The sequence below is a fragment of the Salmo salar genome, chromosome 13, assembly GCF_965601325.2.
Source record: "Salmo salar chromosome 13, fSalSal1, whole genome shotgun sequence".
In the NCBI taxonomy this organism is placed as follows: domain Eukaryota; kingdom Metazoa; phylum Chordata; class Actinopteri; order Salmoniformes; family Salmonidae; genus Salmo; species Salmo salar.
The window spans coordinates 9,300,001-9,307,500 of NC_138303.1; the positions used below are offsets into that span (position 1 = coordinate 9,300,001).

The 7,500-nt window shown below is 43.3% G+C and overlaps 1 protein-coding gene across 1 annotated transcript in view; it reads left to right on the forward strand.

Moving 5' to 3' along the window:
- ccm2l (CCM2 like scaffold protein) overlaps positions 1-7,500 on the forward strand; it is a 49,424-nt gene that overhangs the window by 20,702 nt on the left and 21,222 nt on the right. The gene's annotated exons all lie outside the window — the stretch shown is intronic.

The following is a 7,500-nucleotide window of genomic DNA, read 5'->3' on the forward strand; positions in this document are numbered from 1 at the left end:
CACTGTGATGTAATGCTACTGATTATGCAATGCAGTGTGTGTGTGTGTGTGTGTGTGTGTGTGTGTGTGTGTGTGTGTGTGTGTGTGTGTGTGTGTGTGTGTGTGTGTGTGTGTGTGTGTGTGTGTGTGTGTGTGTGTGTGTGTAAGTCTATGTCTGAAAACTAGCCATCATAGTGACGCTTCCTCTGTCCTTGTTTCCTCCACTCCTTGCCTCTCCTTGAAAGTCCATTGTAGCCTGAAGGGAGGAAACTTCCCTCCCCCCCCAATGGGCTTTGAGAGGGAGGTGAGGAATGGGAGAATCTCAATTACGTTTCCTTGATTCCTGACATCCTCTGTCCTTGCCTCCTTCTCAAAACCCATTGGATAAAAAGGTGAGAGGGGAAGGACCACTGACCTTCTCATCCAATGGGTTTTGAGAAGGATACCAGGAGAGAGGATGCCGACAAATCAAGGAAATACAATTGAGATTCCCCCAAGGACAGAGGAAGCAAGTATTTGACAGCTATTAACGCCACTATGTCGTCTTTGTCATTTTAAATCATCACTGTATGTCTGATAAATCACAGTGAGTGTTAATTTCATGAAAACAACAAAAATACATGTTTTATCATTTATTTCCCGGAGCCTCCTTTGGCCCTTGAAATGCTCAGTTTGATTGTGTGTTAGGAAACACATTTTAATATATTTACATACACCGCCCTGATTGGCTGATAGGATGGTCTAGAGCCTACCCCCTTAACCAGATGAACAGTCATTGGTTTATTATAATCAGATCAGATTGCGGTGTCATGATGTGGGCCAAAAGTTCTATCCCACCTGAACAGCTAGAAATTCTAGTCATTTTTTTCCAAACAGCTCTTAGACAAAAAGATCATTATCATAATTTTCACAATTTCAGAGTGTTATTTCAACCATACCAGTATTGCGATACTCGTTCATATCGTGGCAAGGAAACAAAACATTTATCAGATGTAACTTCTTTAGGAAAACAGCTCTAATGTTGGAAACAAGCATCATTATGATGTCATCCAGAGTCACATGTATTTATTTCCCAGGTTACAGAACACAATATTAATAAAACAGCAGGTTTTTAAACGGACCAAAGAGTTTGGTTTGCTTCGTGTTTTTCATTTTTGCCATGGAACAAAATATTACAACACTGATATCATCCCTACCTCATAGTGTGTGTGTGAAAATATCCTTAAAAAAAAAAAATTGTGAAAATGGTGAATGTTTTTAACTGCATTGGCCCTTTAACATTTTTAGACAGAACCTGACTGACTGACTGCGCTACCATAATACCCATGGTCTGTCCAGAAACAACCCCTAGCCCCTACTGTCCAGAGTCTAGACACTTGTGGAGATCTGAGAGGGATTAATCGGTGGTGACATGGTGAGAGTTCCACCTCACCTTCTGAAAGGTTTGGTGTTGCTTACACCTGTCCAATCCTCTCAGATCTCTACAAGTGTTTAGGGATAGAGGCTAGTCCAGGGTTTCCCAACTGGGACGAATTAGACCCGCAGCTGGTTCAAAATATATGTTTTTTTTATTTAACCTTTATTTAACTAGGCAAGTCAGTTAAGAACAAATTCTTATTTACAATGACGGCCTAGGTACAGTGGGTTTACTGCCTTGTTCAGGAGCAGATGACAGCTTTATACCTTGTCAGCTCTGGGTTTCGATCTAGCAAACTTTCAGTTACTGGCCCAATGCTCGAACCACTAGGCTACCTACCACCCCATGTCTATATACAGTGGGGAGAACAAGTATTTGATACACTGCTGATTTTGCAGGTTTCCCTACTTACGAAGCATGTAGAGGTCTGTAATTTTTATCATAGGTACACTTCAACTGTGAGAGACGGAATCTAAAACAAAAATCCAGAAAATCACATTGTATGATTTTTAAGTAATTAATTTGCATTTTATTGCATGACATAAGTATTTGATCACCTACCAACCAGTAAGAATTCCGGCTCTCACAGACCTGTTAGGTTTTCTTTAAGAAGCCCTCCTGTTCTCCACTCATTACCTGTATTAACTGCACCTGTTTGAACTCGTTACCTGTATAAAAGACACCTGTCCACACACTCAATCAAACAGACTCCAACCTCTCCACAATGGCCAAGACCAGAGAGCTGTGTAAGGACATCAGGGATAAAATTGTAGACCTGCACAAGGCTGGGATGGGCTACAGGACAATAGGCAAGCAGCTTGGTGAGAAGGCAACAACTGTTGGCGCAATTATTAGAAAATGGAAGAAGTTCAAGATGACGGTCAATCACCCTCGGTCTGTGGCTCCATGCAAGATCTCACCTTGTGGGGCATCAATGATCATGAGGAAGGTGAGGGATCAGTCCAAAACTACATGGCAGGACCTGGTCAATGACCTGAAGAGAGCTGGGACCACAGTCTCAAAGAAAACCATTAGTAACACACTATGCCGTCATGGATTAAAATCCTGCAGCGCACGCAAGGTCCCCCTGCTCAAGCCAGCGCATGTCCAGGCCCGTCTGAAGTTTGCCAATGACCATCTGGATGATCCAGAGGAGGAATGGGAGAAGGTCATGTGGTCTGATGAGACAAAAATAGAGCTTTTTGGTCTAAACTCCACTCGCTGTGTTTGGAGGAAGAAGAAGGATGAGTACAACCCCAAGAACACCATCCCAACCGTGAAGCATGGAGGTGGAAACGTCATTCTTTGGGGATGCTTTTCTGCAAAGGGGACAGGACGACTGCACTGTATTGAGGGGAGGATGGATGGGGCCATGTATCGCAAGATCTTGGCCATCAACCTCCTTTCCTCAGTAAGAGCATTGAAGATGGGTCGTGTCTTCCAGCATGACAACGACCCGAAACACACAGCCAGGGCAACTAAGGAGTGGCTCCGTAAGAAGCATCTCAAGGTCCTGGAGTGGCCTAGCCAGTCTCCAGACCTGAACCCAATAGAACATCTTTGGAGGGAGCTGAAAGTCCGTATTGCCCAGCGACAGCCCCGAAACCTGAAGGATCTGGGGAAGGTCTGTATGGAGGAGTGGGCCAAAACTCCTGCTGCAGTGTGTGCAAACCTGGTCAAGAACTACAGGAAACGTATGATCTCTGTAATTGCAAACCAAGGTTTCTGTACCAAATATTAAGTCCTGTGTTTCTGATGTATCAAATACTTATGTCATGCAATAAAATGCAAATTATTTACTTAAAAATCATACAATGTGATTTTCTGGATTTTTGTTTTAGATTCCGTCTCTCACAGTTGAAGTGTACCTATGATAAAAATTACAGACCTCGACATGCTTTGTAAGTAGGAAAACCTGCAAAATCGGCAGTGTATCAAATACTTGTTCTCCTGTACATATATATTATTAAAAATATGTTTGAGTGGGGACAAAACAGCAGGGAATCAGCTCCAAGTCATTTTAATTTGGGAAATCTGTTCCCAAGTATTTCCACATATAATAGAGAGACATACGATCCTGTACAAATGTAAGCAATGTTTGAAATTATTATGTTTTAGTCAAATATTATATGTGTTTCGGCTTCTTGCGGTCAATTGCAGTCCACAAATGATTTGTAATTATGTTCCAGCCCCCCGACCATCCACTGAAGAAAAAATCATCCTGCGCCTGAATCTAGTTGGTTATCCCTGGGCTAGGTCTTTCTGGGCAGGACGCCACAACCCTCCAGATGTGGGGTGGACCTACAGCATGACTTGAGGCATTGGTTGTATGTTTCATTCCATTGCTATACACATACGGATTTGTACAGGTGTAAGCATGCTGATCAGACAGTTCTGGTTAGCTGGAGATCTGTAAACAGTGAAAGGACATATTTACATGTCTGCTATTCACACCTTTGCTTCATTCCAGATAGTTAGATGTGAAACCACTGACTAACTATAGCTAGGGGAATATCTCTAGTCCAGCAGTAGATACTGTTGTTTTGGCTGTAATGGCATCATTGAATAAGATTACCAATGGTTACCTAGGTAGCTAGGCTATATCAGTCAGCTAACCATTTACAGTAACAAGTCAATAAACTCTAAATCTTATGCAGAAATTAAGAAATATTACTTTATCTTGGTACCGTGGCATGGTATGGGCAGCTATTAATCGATGAATTAATAGATCATAGATTCATAGAAGGGTGAACTCCTACTTTGAAAGGACAAGAAGAAGAACTTAACCAATGACAGGCATTCCACATCAAAATATCAAGTTATTTTTTTGGGTTTATATGCAAAAACAAAAAACAATACTTTTTTTTTTTTAGCTTTTTTTTTCAAAAACAAATAAACAAGCCGTTTTCACATTGCCGATTGCTCTGTTATAACTCGGAAAACAAAGATCAAATGTACATGGACCGTAATCTTATCTCAGGAATCTTGTCATAATGTTGTTTACATCGTAGGCTAATTATCTTGATCGCCATAACAACATATACACCAAAATGTTCTGTCAATTCTCCAGATCTGTCATAAGCATCGTAAGGATTGGACCAAGGCGCAGCGGGTAAAGTGCTCATCTTCTTACTTTATTAAAGAAAACACTTAAACAAAATAAACTGATGACAAAAACAGTCCAGTAAGGTGCACAGACTATACTGGAAACAACCACCCACAAACACAAGAGAAAACAAACCCAAGTAAATATGGCCTCTAATTAGAGACAACGACAACCAGCTGCCTATAATTGGAGGTCATTGCCAAAACCCCAACATAGAAATAGAAAACTAGATAAACACATAGAAATAGATAACATAGAACATAAACCAAAAAACCCGAAACACACAAAACAAACACCCCCTGCCACGCCCTGACCAAACTACAATAACAAATAACCCCTTTTACTGGTCAGGACGTGACAAGATCAACATGAATTCCCACACTTTAACTCTTGTTCAATCACATGCAGTATCTCACCTGCTCTTCATGACTTGACTGAAAATCGACCAAAAATCCTGAATCAGCTGATATTGGGCGTTAATGTCCCCACGTAACTAAACAGCTAGACGTCAAATGCTCATAAAAATATGATGCATATAATTATTGAAGAAGCCCCGTTATTAATGACAGTATCAATTTTTGTTTTTAATTCATCTTGTTAAAAGTTACTCTATCTTTCAGAAACATTGGATTTTGAAATCCATACATTATATTGGATATGTGTCGCCCTCCCAGAGTGAGAAGAACCCGGGACAGAGCACCCCGTCGTTCTCTGTAAACATCAAAGTATTGACTTGCTCCTGTAGGTTCTTGCTTGACAAAATCCGTAGAGTATAGACCCTACCTCACACATTCAGCGGTGCAGGTCCTAATCCAAATCTAATCCTACCTGCAACTCGCTGTTGGCTGGGCTCCTCCGCTTGTGTCATCAAACCCCTTGCAGCTTATCCAGAACGCTGGACAAGTTCTCCCATGTCAGCCAGCTCCTCTGCACAGTCAAGTAGCTTCTAGTGGAAGCTTACATCCACTACAAGACCATGGTGTTTACCTACAGAGCAGCAAGAGGACCCACCCCTACAGGAGGGCAGCTACCAGTCCAAGCTCTTCTCTGTCCTGGAACCCCAATCCTGGAACCAGCTTCCCCCTGAAGCAAGGACAGCAGAGTCCCTGCTCATCGTGAGAAAGCACCAGAAACCCTACCTCTTCAAAGAGTATCTTAATTAAATAATACCCCCCCACCCCCCAAAAAAACAAAGAACTGTTTGCTGAACCAACACTTGCACTTGACTTTTCTAGCTGTCTTTGCTGATAGCTACTTTATTGAGGAGAAGTGTACCTACTATGACTGAGATATGTGGTTGTCCCAACTAGCTATCTTAAGATGAATGCACTGTAAATCACTCTAAAAAAGAGTCTGCTAAATGACTCACTACTGTAGTGACTCTGGATCAGAGAGTCTGCTAAATGACTCACTACTGTAGTGGCTCTGGATAAGCGTGTCTGCTAAATGACTAAAATGTGAATAAATAAAATGTAAGCATAAGGAGATGTTACCAGGGTTACAGAGCACTTCCTGGATCTCCATACAAAAAAAAGAGTCCAACAGCAATATATATTACAGGATCAAGTTCAGTGTGTAATTCAATTGATAAATGCTTAGTATGAGATATAACAACAAAGAGCAGTATCATACATGTAATGAAAGAAAGGTAGTGTTTTAGGTAAACACGATTTCTTGACAAATCTGTGAAGTCTCCGAGCATGAGAAATGGTTTAAAACATAGGTTTTGATTCAACTCATGAATTATATTGAATGTATCTATGTTCCCCCCTTTTCTATCAATGTATTCACATGAAAAATAAAACAAAATGATTCTGAATTACTTTGTAACAAACAGTTGCTCACTACAAGAAATGCTCACACATACCCTAGTTCATAGTGTCACGCCCTGGCCATAGAGAGGGTTTTGGTTCTCTATTTTTGGTTAGGCCAGGGTGTGACTAGGGAGGGCGTTCTATGTTCCTTTTTCTATGTTGGTGTATTACTTTGTTTCGGCCGTGTATGGCTCTCAATCAGGAACAGCTGTAGTTCGTTGTTGCTAATTGAGAGTCATACATAGGCAGCCTGTTTTTCCTTTGGGGTTTGTGGGTGAATATTTTCCTGTTTAGTTTTGTTAACCTGACAGAACTGTTGCTGGTAGTTTTTTGGTTTATTTTTGTATAGTGTTCATTCGGTCCATTAAAATTAATTCACGATGAACACATCCTCTGCTGCACCTTGGTCTCATTTTGACGACGGCCATTACAGATTCACCCACCCTAAATGGACCAAGCAGCGTGAGAAGAAGGAGCAGAGGGTTCAGGATTCGTGGACGTGGGAGGAAATACTGGACGGAAAGGGACCATGGAGACAAGCTGGGGAATATCGCCGCCCGAAAGAGGAGCTGGAGGCAGCGAAAGCTGAGAGGCGGTGGTATGAGGCAAGGGAGCGCAACAGGCACGAGAGGCAGCCCCAAAACAATTTTTTGGGGGGGGGGGCACACGGGAAGTGTGGCAGAGCTAGGATGGAATTCTGGGCCAACTTCCCGTGCTTATGCGGTGAAGCGCACGGTGTCTCCAGTATGCGCTCATAGCCCGGAGCGCTACATGCCAGCCCCCCACAAGTGCCATGCGAGAGTGGGCATCGAGCCAGGGCGGATTGTGCCAGCTCAGCGCGTCTGGTCTCCAGTGCGCCGTTTCGGTCCAGGCTATCCGGCGCCGGCTCTGCGCACTGTGTCTTCGGGGCGCTGGGAGGGCTCAGTTCGTCCTATGCCTGCGCTCCGCCCGTACCGGGCTAGAGTGGGCATTCAGCCTGGAGTAGGGGTGTCAAGCCTACGCACCAAAACTCCAGTGCTCCCCCACAGCCCGGTCTATCCTGTGCCTCCTCCTCGGACCAGGCCTTCAGTGGGTCTCCCCAGCCTGGTCTATCCTGTGCCTCCTCCTCGGACCAGGCCTCCAGTGGGTCTCCCCAGCCTGGTGAGTCCTGTGCCTGCGCCCAGAGCCAGGCCTCCTGCATGTCT